Here is a 12,625-nt window from a genome sequence, read left to right on the forward strand (position 1 = left end):
TAAAAAAAGATTAAAGGTGTTAATTAGACTAAGAGATAGAAACCTATCACCCTTACGTCAGGCAGACCAGACTAAATCTTCTCATGGATTCAAACACACACACACACAAGAAGTATCTGGTCTCTGAAATTTTGTTGATGATAGTCTCAAGTGTATATTTGTGAACACTTTTGTTGAAACTGATTAACTTTTAACATGTTTATAGACAGTCATTACCACTATTACTATTGAAATTGTTTTTAACATTCAATACTAAAATATAACCAACAGGATCTAGGAAGAGTAACCAAACTTCATAAGAATGAAATTCAAAATTGCCAATTTTTACATCTCCTTCAATCGAAGCCATGATGAAGTTAGTATCAGATTATGTAGAGATTCTTTTATTGTTCTTTCAGGGGGAACACATCTCAGGAGTTGAGCTGGGGAAGCAAGCAAAATAGCCACAGCCTTTGAAAGAGGAAGCTTAGCACTGGGTAGAGCTACAGGTGACTCTAGCTGTAGCCCTGGCTCTCCAGCTGCAGGTCCAGAGGTGGCTCCTACCCCACTACGCCCACAGCGCTAGGTCCTGCGTTGCCACAGGCTGGACCGCTTGTTGTTGTTGGTACTTCTCTCGCTGAAGTTGCCGGGCCAGTGCCAAGTCGCTGAGACCCAGTGTGCTTGGTGGCTACTGCTGCAGCTGCAGGGATAAGGCGATCAGGTAATCCTGGTCCACCTGACGCTGTTTTCTAGGGAGCCATCCACCTTCTTCTGCTCCACGGCCCTTGAGCAGGGGATGACTTAGGGGTCATCAGAAGCAGCTGTCTTCATCCACATCGTTCATGCTCTCCCACAACACTTGCTCCTCCCAAAGAAATCCCTGGTTGGTGACAAGAAGGTGCACGTGACTCCTGTGTTTAATCATGGTAGTAAAATGGTTGTTTTGGGAAAAGATGCTAAGTCTGCTTTCACTGGCAGCTGCCGTTAGCTCACACAGACCGTGGTGGTCAGCTGGCCGCTGTCATGTCCACAGACTGCTCTGACGTCGGGCTTTCTGTCACGAGGTTGTTGTCGCTGGACTGCCTGCAGGTGGGGATCGTCTCTGCTGGCTGGTTGTAACTCAGTTTCCCAACTGCACTCACGGCCTCAAGACTCTGTGGATTAACAAGCCAGCCACATGACAGAGGTGCACTGAATAGGTCAGATATGGCACTCAGATGAATACTCAAGGTCAGAGGCACCTGTGAAATTGCACATGGACACCCAGACTCTGTCCAGCTTAGGCGGAACATGGCACCACCCACATTCTTATGAAAATGAAGCTGAAGTCCCTCTGGCTTCTGGGGCGGGATGGACAGGAGGCAGTCTCCAAGCTGGGCCACCAGCCATTGAATGTGATCACTTCCTCCCAAGGGAGCAGTGCGTGCGCGCGTGCGCACACACACGTGTATATGCATAGATATGGCCTGTATATATGGCATCTTTATATAAAATTGTTACCTGGGTCTTGTATTGGTTCTTACTGTGTGCTCAAAGTGAGCCTTTAAAGTAATGTTTTCAATGTTCCTTTTAGCAACTGTCTAAAAAATGTGTCAATTTTTTTTTTTTTTGGATGTGCCGGGCGGCTTGCAGGACCTTTGTTCCCCGGCCAGGGATGGAACCCAGGCAGTGAGAGTGGAGTCCTAACCACTGGACAACCAGGGAATTCCCCTAAACGCTATTATTTCATATAACTCATTTTTATTTCTAGCTTCATCATCTTTTATATTACCTTTAAGGTATGATGCAATGAAAATATTTAACATTTGAGAGAGAGAAAGAGAGTAGAGAACATCTTTACGTAAGAGTACCTGAAATATGTGTGTGTAAACGTGTGTGTGTATACAAATACACACATCCATCCACACACACTAACGTTTAGTAGGCCCAGATGTTCATCACAGTGTTATTTATAGTAACGAAAGTATAGAAACAAACCAGATATTCAATAATAGGGTGGTTAAATAAATTATGATGTATGCTTTAAATAAACATAGGCAACTATTTATAAGGATGCTGCATAAATATACCATGGAATATAAATATCCAGGAAAGATGACTATATTATTTAGTGAAATAAAAATAGATTATAAGATAATATGACCCATGTGATCTTATTATGTAAATGTAAATTTGCACCTACACACACTTTATACCAGAATATTAAGTAGTAGGGTTCACTTTGGGATGAAATTTTATTCTTCTATGGTAATTTAAATCTCTTTCTTATTTATTTGTATTTCTAGATTCCTACAATCCCCAATTTTGTTTTGTTTTGTTTTTAATATTATTTATAACTAGGTGCTTCTTGGTCCCTAAGGAAGGTTCTTATGTCTGTACCTAAAGCATCGGTCGCCAGATAAATCCACTGCGAGCTTTATTTAATTAGGGAGGAAGGGGCCAGGTTTTTCTTCATCAAGTTTAGTTGAAAACCTGAGACTGGAGCCCTCCACTGACCCAGAATGTTAGTGTTTTTGCTGTAGACCTTACAGCATTTGTACTTCTGTTATCTGCAGGAGAAGACCCGGAAGGTCTGGATTTTGAGATATTTTCAGTTCTTGTCCAACCATTGGTTCCTAACTAACAACTCAGGTCTAACCAACCAGTTCTTCCTCGTGTCTTTCAACTTTTCAGGATGAGAAATCATCAAAGGCCAAAATGAGCTAACACTTCTCGAATGCTTACTATATCAAGGTGTGAGTTATCTCATTTAATCCTCACAACATCTCAAGGCAATAAGTACCATTCCTATCATCCTTTTACAGATGAGGAAACTGAGGCACAGAGGGATGTAGTAATTCACTCAAGACTACCCAGCTAGTCCATAGCAGAACTGATTGTCTGATTCCAGATCCCAAGCTCTTAACCCTTCTACCACAGCTTCAGCCCATATACTTACACACACAGATACACACACACACACACAAACCCACAAAAAACCCCTAGCTATAAAAAAGAGATAACAAATACCACTATAATGATATATGTTAGATGATTTTGTGAAACAAAAAGCACAAGAAAATATGATTTAGATACTAATTCAATTAATTATATTGAAAAGAGTTTTTAAAATATTTTAGATCACTTCCCTTATTTGAATGCAAATGATCAAAACATTTTTACCTAATTATCTTAAATAGTTTTTGCTGTCATAGCATGGCATGGTACACTCAATGAGGTGACCAATGAATTAAAATTGCTATAAGCTGAAAAATAATTACCATGAATTTGACAAATTTCTTAGCTCATCAACTTACACATTTACAGTATGAGGCCAGTATTGGGTGCGGAATTCAGCCCATCATTTTACTAACAAACATTAAAGACCATGATGATCAGAATTTTTGTGCTGTGTAAATTTACTATGCACTTTTCTGCCTAAACTAATGGTGGGTGCTGCAGAAATACATAGGAAGCCAGATTCTGCTGACCTTTATCGTGGTCCGCTGCTCTAACCTACCATGGTTCTGATCACTGGAGCCCAATGGGACAGGGAGATTTTGTCACACTTGAACTCACTTTCTTACCCTGAGCCTTTTGACTATTTCAAGGGCTTATGCTCAGTTCCGGGCCTTCAAGCCAGTGATCTCACATTGTGAAATAATAATTAAAATACAGAAGGCATTTTCATTTTAATATGCTTACCTTTATCCTTTAGGGAGGACCTCAGCTGATCGACACCCAAGAGAAATATGCTTAGGTTTCTCTTCTCCCTTTTATCTGTCTCTGACTTTTGTACCCAATCTTGACATTACACATGAAAATAAAAGCCAAATCGTATTCACAGAGATTGTAAACTTCCTGATTTTCCTAACGAGGAAAGGAAAATATAATACACAAGGTCTAATACATCTCAGACCTATATTTGGGACTTTAGTTTCGCAATAATAACACCATTGCTATCAATTTGCTTTACATATATGAAAAAATACAACTTTTTTGAGCAAATGATGGAAGATATTTTTTTAAGTGAACATTTTTCTGGTATTGTCTGCCTTCCACTTAACAGCCAACTACTTGGAGAGCAGTTTCCATTCACAGCCTTCACTTCATTTCTCAATCCACAATACTTCTGCTTCTGCATTCACCTTCATTAGGATTGTTCTCCAAAGCTCATGTTTGTCGGGCACATTCATGACATTCATCAATAAGTTCAGTGATTTCTTTTAATGCTTATTTTAATTGGGATGTGACAACTCTATAGGATATAGCTCTGTTGGTAATTCTTGACTTCTTGAAACACTCATTTTTCATGGCATCTGGACAACTGGGTTTTTATTTATTTTCTGGCTGCTTCTTCTAAGCCTTCTTTTTTAAATTTATTTTCTCCACCATCCCCTATAGGAATGGTTTCTATAGAATTCTGTCTTTGAATCTGCATTTCATCCATCTTTTCCCTTCCCTTCCATTCCCGTCCTTTTTTCCCTCTAAATTTCTCCCTCTTTTTCTCTCTCTCTCCTCTCTCTCTCTCTCTGCCCCTCTCTCTTTCCATCCTTCCTAGTTAACCTCATTGTCTTTTATCATTTCATTGGTCTGTGTGCATGGATAACACCCATACCTATATTTATAGCTTAGGTCTTACCTACAACGTCAAATCCAAATATTTAACTACTAACTGGGCATCTCTACCTAGATTTTCCATATTCAACTACACCTTAACACACTTCAAACTGAACTCACCTTTTTTTCTTCCAAAACCTTCTTCTTTTAGCATGTCACTCATTGTAAATTGTTCTGCTATTTACCGACTTACATAAGACAGAAAAGAGGGAATCACTTTTTACTCTTTGCTCTCTCTCCGAAATCATTCAACTGTTAATTCTGACAAATTATTCAACACTCCACTCTTGTACATTTAACTCGAGTCACCCATATCTTTCACCTACAATTTTTCACTGGCATCTAACTTTCTATTTTCTACTGCAGCCAGAGTGATGTTTCTAAACTTCCAAACAGTGCGTGTCTTTCTGCTTAAAATTCTGCACTAGTTTCACATGGTTCTTGGGATCAAAATCCTTAGCTCTCTGTACTCTGTGCCTATTATATCTTCCTCTTAGGTCCCAGAGCAACTTTTCCATTCCCATCCTCATTTTCCCAAATACCTTTGCCTTGCTCATACTATGTTCTACTCATCTTTACGTTTACATTTAGACATGAATGGGATCAATAAATCTTCCCTAATATCCAAGCCTGAATGAGGGACTAAATTTGATTCCATATTTCTCCATAATAACTTTCATCACACTAAATCCTAGTTGCCCCTCCAGTAGGTCACAGCCCTTTAAAACAAAGATTGTACACCGCACTTGAATGTCTAGCACGTAGTAAGCATTGAGTCAGTATTTAATGACTGGCTGAATGGCTGTCCAATGATAACTGGGGTGGGGCAATAGTTTGTTTCATACATGGATGGCAGGTAAGACTGTTCATTCAGAAAAATGTCATTTTCTGCAAAGCTCTTTTCATTGAATATTTGAATTTAAATGCTGGAACAACCTGCCAAATGACAGAAACTTGGCACTGATGTAAGCTGGCTCGATTGAGACATATTATTTAGTATGAGCACCAACATTTAGAAAATTGAAATCTCCTTCAGAAATCTTTTAATTAGGTAGTCTTTTTTGTTTACATATGATATTGCACATCCTGCCACTAATAGAAATTAACTTGGATTCCATTTGGAAAGCACACTGGTAATTATTCTCACTTCTCAAATAAATGCAGCAAAGGATAGCAATGAAAAAGTTTCACTTTAAAATTGAAGTTGGTGAAACTCCAAAAATCCTGAACATTCATTACAGGCCCATAAATTACATCATTTTTAAAGATTACAACCAGGATTGAGGACCTTATCAGCTATTTTTTACTTCCAAGGCACCAACAAAACCTCTTTCAGTCATAGTAAGCTGTCACCTAAGCTACAATTTTATGTTATTCTAATCTAGGGCTTCTTAAACATTCATGGATGAACTTGAAGCACTTTGTTTCTGAAACTGTATGTGTGTTTGACCTTTTATCTAGGATAGGGGCCAAACATTTTGTTGGGCTTTTCAAATTGATTCACAACTCCAAAGAAATGAACAACCATTGGTAATCATTTTATAGGTAAAAGAAAAAAATTATAATCCACTTAACTATTCCCATATATGAAAAGATAATCTTTGGGAGAGAGAAAAGTTAGATATTTGTTGAATGAGTACATTAATTAAAATTAGATAGAATAGTTGTATTTTAATTTCCTAGCATATCAAACTATAATTTAGAAATAATAGAAATAAGGGAAAATGCCTTTGGAATTTCAATTTTTATGTGCAGGTGAGGGTCATGGAAGTGACTCTGTCATAGAGAGTCTTATTCTGTGTACAAGAACAAAATACCTCTAGAATATTTCAAGAGTCCTTCTGCTAGCCCCTCAGTGGTAGTTATCTAGTACATTCCCCAGACAGTGCCTCATTCTTCTCCTTCTCTGCTGATAAATGAACCCCTCACAACCTCTTCATCAGTCTCTCCATTTCTCTCTGTCTTTGCAGATTGAATATTCTGCTTGTTCTTATGGTCTAAGGCTCATTGATTGAGCTAGAATCTATTTAGAGTCAAAGATCAAATGAGCATGGACGTGATTAGGGATTAAAAAATATTATCCTGAAATATCAAAATTTCTGCCTTGAAAACATGAACTAGCATCTGCTATCAGAACTTGTGCCTCAAATCTCAGAAAATTCCCTAAACTGAAGAGAAAATGACATAGATCAGCTAAAATGTCCAGAATTCCAGAGTACTCTCGAAAGGGAACTATTAGTTTTAAATGATAATTTTAGTAATATGTTATTAGAATATTCCTTTTTTTAGTTCCAAATAAATCTCTAGTAATGACTTTGCAGTAAAATCTTATTCTGGATGTGACTGTGTCTGGGGGATTTTTTAGTTAGTAAAGATTTAGCACATTATTTTGGTTAGCATTTCAAACAGCTTGGCTACATCTCAGCAAATATCAGGAAGTAATGAGTTTTAACAAAAGGTGAAAGTAAGTATATACACCCTTCAGTTGGAGACAATTTCATTTTTGCTAATCCTATTCTGGATGACTATCACAAAACTCCAGTGCCAAGCCATGAAGGAGGCATGGAAACTTCCTCTGGACTACATCATGCTTTTCACTAACTTTTATGTAGACGACTTTGATCATGTCCCTGAACTCCAGTGCGATATTTTCACTGTCCTCCTGAGTGCTATGGTACAACTATGATTCTGAGTCTAAAAAAGAAAAAAAGAAAAAACAAAAAACTTCTGAGAATACGAAAGGTTTTGAGAAGAACTTGGAGGACAGGGAACAAAAAACAAAATAAACACACACACACACAAACAGGACACCATGGTAGAGGACTGATCTTGAAGTTAATAAACATAAGTTAGACCTCAGAATGTCTCTGTTTATAGAGAACCCATTTAGATCTGTATGTTTGGCTTAACTTGGCAGGGAGATTCATATCAGTGGTTGCTTTGGGGTGATCCTCTGTAACACTGATTCTCTTTTTCTGCTGGCGTCATTGCGTTACTTTTGTGATGACCATAAAAAAGTACATATTACTTAGAAAATAGAAACAAGATTAACCTCGTGGATAACAGAAACTCGGGTTTTGGAGATGTTTGAACAATGGTATTGAGTGATATAGCTGCTATTCAAATTCCTAAAACTTCATGGAAAAAGATTTTTTTCAGTAGCATGGCCTCTTCTAAAGGAAGGTTTTAAAGAAACATAAAACTTTATTTACAAGGTTCCAATAAACCACTTAAGCCTGCAAACCAGATTGAAACTAATTGTTTTAAATGTAAGAATGGTTCATTCCAGAAAGTGAAGAGTATAACCCTGAAATGAATGATTCCACTTCAAAGAGCCAGCTAACTACCTGTGAGACGATGGAAGGGAGGACTAAGGTTGATGATGTATCAGAGTTCACAGGCACTTTTGTGCACTCAGCTAATAACACCCCTAGGTGTGTCACTTTAAAATATGCAGGGCAATGAGTAACATACACATACTCAGGCATTCACTCACACACACACACACACACACACACTCACACACACACACACACACACTCAGATATGCTAGGTAGTTCGACTGATCCAGAGTCTGTTGACCTCCATACAGTTCCAGGTCCTTGAAATATTGATTCAGTTCAGTCTTTCTTTACTGAAATGAAATATATACTCTGCATTACACTGAGGTTTAGGCTATGGATGCACTTCTGTAAATTGAAATAATAAATGAAATACATTTTCTTTGAGTTGCAATTGGATAGAAAGGTGGCTACTTTCCAGTGGAAGAAGATATTAAATCTCTGTGTAGCTTTCACCCTTCTTTAAGCTGAAAAAAGCTATGGGATGTTTAAAAAATACTGACTAAATTCTTCAATTCTTAGGACCATTTATTTAGAGTTTGCTAATGCTCACATATAAATTATGGCCTATCATTACAGTTCTTGATATTTTAAACCAGTCGGCTCATCAAAAGAATGGAGAGAAAATGAGAAAGCAGAAAAGTCCATTTTACTAAGCAATTTGCACCAACATCTAGTTTGAGCCTAATGCGAAGAGAAGAAATATCCGGATGCATCTTAGAGGGCTTTAAAGCAAGTGAGAAAAATGTTTCAACCCTACCTTTCTCTTCCAGTTCTTGAGGGATTAATGTTTTGTTTAGCCATTAATAAGGGATTAAAAATGTTTTCACACTCTAATTTTTAAATCTTAGATTTAAAAAAATATTTGATTTAAACCTTTGATTTAAAATGACTACCAACATTTGTCCTTTGCCTTTTATTGAATTCATGGAATTAAAGACTCAGAGAGGAAAAGAGGAATGTAATTGAGGCCAGTGGCTCCCAAAAGTAGGCCTTACATCAGGGGCAATTCACTATGTTTTTATTGGCCTATGAGAAATTGAGGGAAATAAGAATGATGTTCTGGGTTTTTCTTAAAGTTAAATTTATTAATATTAAGAGGCTATCCTCTATTATGAGACTATGTCTACTCTATTTTATTGTGAAAACATTGTTACATTTATAAAATGATAATGGTAGATAGAATTACTTACTTATTTTTATTTACAATGCTAAAACAATGAAAAATATATTTTTTAATATACAGCTAAATGTGTGCTTTATCTATCATTATTCATTTAATTCTTTCCTCTGGAGTCACAAAAAACAAATATAATCTTGCTTCATAAGAAACTGACAAAATGAAAAGAAAGGTAATGCCCCCCAAAGCCTTCTCTAGCTTGAACTTTTCCAGTTTCCTTAAGCCTTTCTCCAATTACATTGTACACTAAAGACCTTCCAAAACGCATTACTGAGAGACAGACACATTACTCCAAATGTGGCCTTACCAGTCCAGCTGTACCATTACCTTTCATTGATCTGTATTTATTAATGCAGACCATAGTTACCCTCAAAGTTTAGTGATGTCTATGCCTTCTCTCCTAAGCTGTGACTAAAGTTGCACGACCTTCCTTTTAAGAGCACCTGCTTAGCGCTATTTCTTTGAGCACACGGACAACATTCAGTCCTATTCCGTAAAAGTGACTTAATCCCCAGACACTAGTGATAGCGAGAAGGAAACCCTTGTCCTCTAGGAGAAGAGCTGTAAACACACAATCTCAATTAGGGTTGTCAGTGCCGTGATGGAGGTACACCCAAGGTGTTTCACGAGCAAAGTCGAGGGGGTGGCAGGGCACGGAGACTCAAGGCACATAATGAGATACAACCTTCACTTCCTTTGTTCTCAATGACCACAAGGAGTTTGTCCTGCTAATAAACCATCTTAGAAGAGAAAGGAGACATGATATGAAAAAATGAGCCAAGTCTATAATTGACCACCTAACTGGATTTTGTTAAAAGATGTGTAACTGTTGGCCGTTTTGAACCATGACAAAAATACTCTTAGTTCATTAACCCTTCTCACGTTGACAGTCTTGTACTACCTGCGTATCTTTCGCACTCTGTCCAGAAAGTTTATCAGTTTGTAAAATGGAATTTAAAATGATCACAAACTACATATGTCTCTCACATGTGTATTTATTTGGCATTTATGGAGCTATCTATAGATCCACTTACTAATTTGCAGAGTTGCCCACACTTGCTTTGGTGGCTTTTATTACAATCTCCTAGAAATGTAGGTCCACACGTATGGGATTCTGCAACAAAAAATTCATGGTGAGCTGCAGAACACAGACAGCTTGGGACTTTTGTCTACAAAGCTGTCTTTGACCTGTAGGAAAATCACTGAAGTTAGCCTTACTCTGCTCATTTACCACAGCTCAATTCAATTTCTTTCTTGGATCAACCATTTTGAACTACTGCTGGCTTTGGCCTGCTCTCATAATATGAGTTTTTCTTAACTTTTTCTCCTGAAACTTAAGAGTATCAAACCCAAAATTTTCTTGGGTGGAAGGTATTCTTGGCAGTGACTGCCACTTGAATGCGTGTTAAGCTTTTCTCCTAAGGACTTCAAAGTCTCTATAAGTCTCATATGACCTCAGAACATCATTATCAGAAGATGGGAACTGGGCAACATTATTCCTGTGGTCATGGTCACCCCAGACTCTGAGAGCTTAAGCAACTGTCACAGGGTACCCAGACCGGGCAAAAAATACAATATTAAAGAAAAACCTATATTAATTGTGTCAATACTCATATGAGGAATAATCTTTTTCTGTCATTTGTAGGACCTTTTGATTCCCTTATCTGCCTTCATGCATTCATTCATTGATTTACTTACTCATATTTGCTATGCAATATCTGAAAATATGCCAGAGTAGTATCAATTCTTCAGACAAAGGTTTTGATCTCTATTAAAATAAAAACAATAATAATGAAAGGAAGGAAAGCTAAACCACTCTAGCCATTAAACACATCTTGATTTTCTTAAGAAATAATCTTCATTTACTTTTCATCTGCTTTAGACAGAGGTCAATTGAAAAGTACCTGGCCTCTAAAGAATCAACACAGTGCTTCCCTGGTGGCGCAGTGGTTGAGAGTCCGCCTGCCGATGCAGGGGACGCGGGTTCGTGCCCCGGTCCGGGAAGATCCCACATGCCGCGGAGCGGCTGGGACCGTGAGCCATGGCCGCTGAGCCTGAGCATCCGGAGCCTGTGCTCCACAACGGGAGGGGCCACAACAGTGAGAGGCCCACATACCGCAAAAAAAAAAAAAAAAGAATCAACACAAAATTGTGGAAAGCGTTCTGGCCTTTCTTTGAGAATAAGTTTTAAAATAATAGGATCCAAACCTCCTCTACAACCCCATCTCCCCTCCCTATCAAAAAAATTGTCAGCTGCATTCAATTGCCAATATATGCTATCGTAGATAATGTCTACTACTTTTATTTTTCCTTCTAAGCATTTTCTAACAAACACTTTTGCTTTCTTCTGGGATATGTTGAAAAATACATTGAAAGTGATGTATATCCTGCCTATGATTCCATTTACAGGAAAACAATGAAAGCAGTTGGTGATGTGATGGTGTTAATATATTCATGCAATACATCGGTAGACATATGGGGATCCAGGTTTTTCCTGTGCCTGTGGAGTTTAAAAGGAACCTTCTAGACATGCATTTTATGTACATAAAATATAGTGTTCAAATAGGGACAATGTATGAGAACATCCGTACTTGTCAGCTCTGTGCTGTCAGCTTTCCGTGTGTGGTATTTTTGAGTTCATTATACTGTCCCATGGAGCATTCCCAAAAAAGCAGCAGGTAGAAAATCAGGAGCATTCAAATGAAATGATACTCAAGGGGGTGAAGACTGTTTTTTCCCCTCAAATTGTCTCTGTTGACAGAGTTGACTTCACTTTGCCATTGAACTGTGACAAGGTGATTATTTTTAAAAACCAAAAATACAGTGCATAATACATTTTAGCCTGAAGCTGAAAGTTAAGTGTGAATATTCATTCATTTTTTTTTGCTCTTCCATGAAAAACAGAATGTGACCTGAGTAGCAAAGAAAGTGTTAAACTCTATCAATTCCATGGAGTTAATGAATGATGTTTAAATGGAATCATTTTTAACAGAGAGGAATTCTTTTGATCTTGAGGCTGAGGTTTTGTGGAAGAGGAAGAAATTAGTTTTTTATTCACAGTAACCTATCAATTTATCAGGAAAAAAAATCATGAATTTAAATATACTAAAATACATTGTATCCACAAACAGGTTCCACATACTCTCACACAAAATGGACAAAGTTAAGTGCATCCTGTCAGGAAATATATGATCATATGGTCAGAAACTTGTGCTGAGAATTTTAGACTAACTTAAACTAATTTTAAGGGCTAGCTCTGTAAAATCCTCCCTGAGATGAAAAGAATGTAGGGTTCCTTTGTGTTGATTCTGCAAGTGGCCAGAATTATAGTCAGTGAATGACTTGGCCAAAGACAGGCAATAAGTCAGTGGATAAGCTCACCCCCGTGTGCTTTATGCTGTAGTGTGTTGCTCATCAGGCCAGGCTTCCAAGCCTAGATAGAGTTTTAAATACTTTTTTCAAGAAGAGCTGATTCAGAAGGTTGATCTGGTTAAATTTTAGTGAATTAGGTTCACAGAGACCTACT

At 37.7% G+C, this 12,625-nt stretch overlaps 1 pseudogene across 1 annotated transcript; it reads right to left on the minus strand.

The window, feature by feature from the left end:
- Positions 1-547: 547 nt before the first annotated feature.
- LOC308629999 (ubiquitin carboxyl-terminal hydrolase MINDY-1-like) lies at positions 548-1,460 on the minus strand (annotated as a pseudogene). The gene has a single exon. The product of its transcript is annotated as a ubiquitin carboxyl-terminal hydrolase MINDY-1-like (transcript).
- Positions 1,461-12,625: the final 11,165 nt, after the last annotated feature.

This window comes from Mesoplodon bidens (genome assembly GCF_964165515.1).
Source record: "Mesoplodon bidens genome assembly, chromosome: 16".
NCBI lineage: Eukaryota > Metazoa > Chordata > Mammalia > Artiodactyla > Ziphiidae > Mesoplodon > Mesoplodon bidens.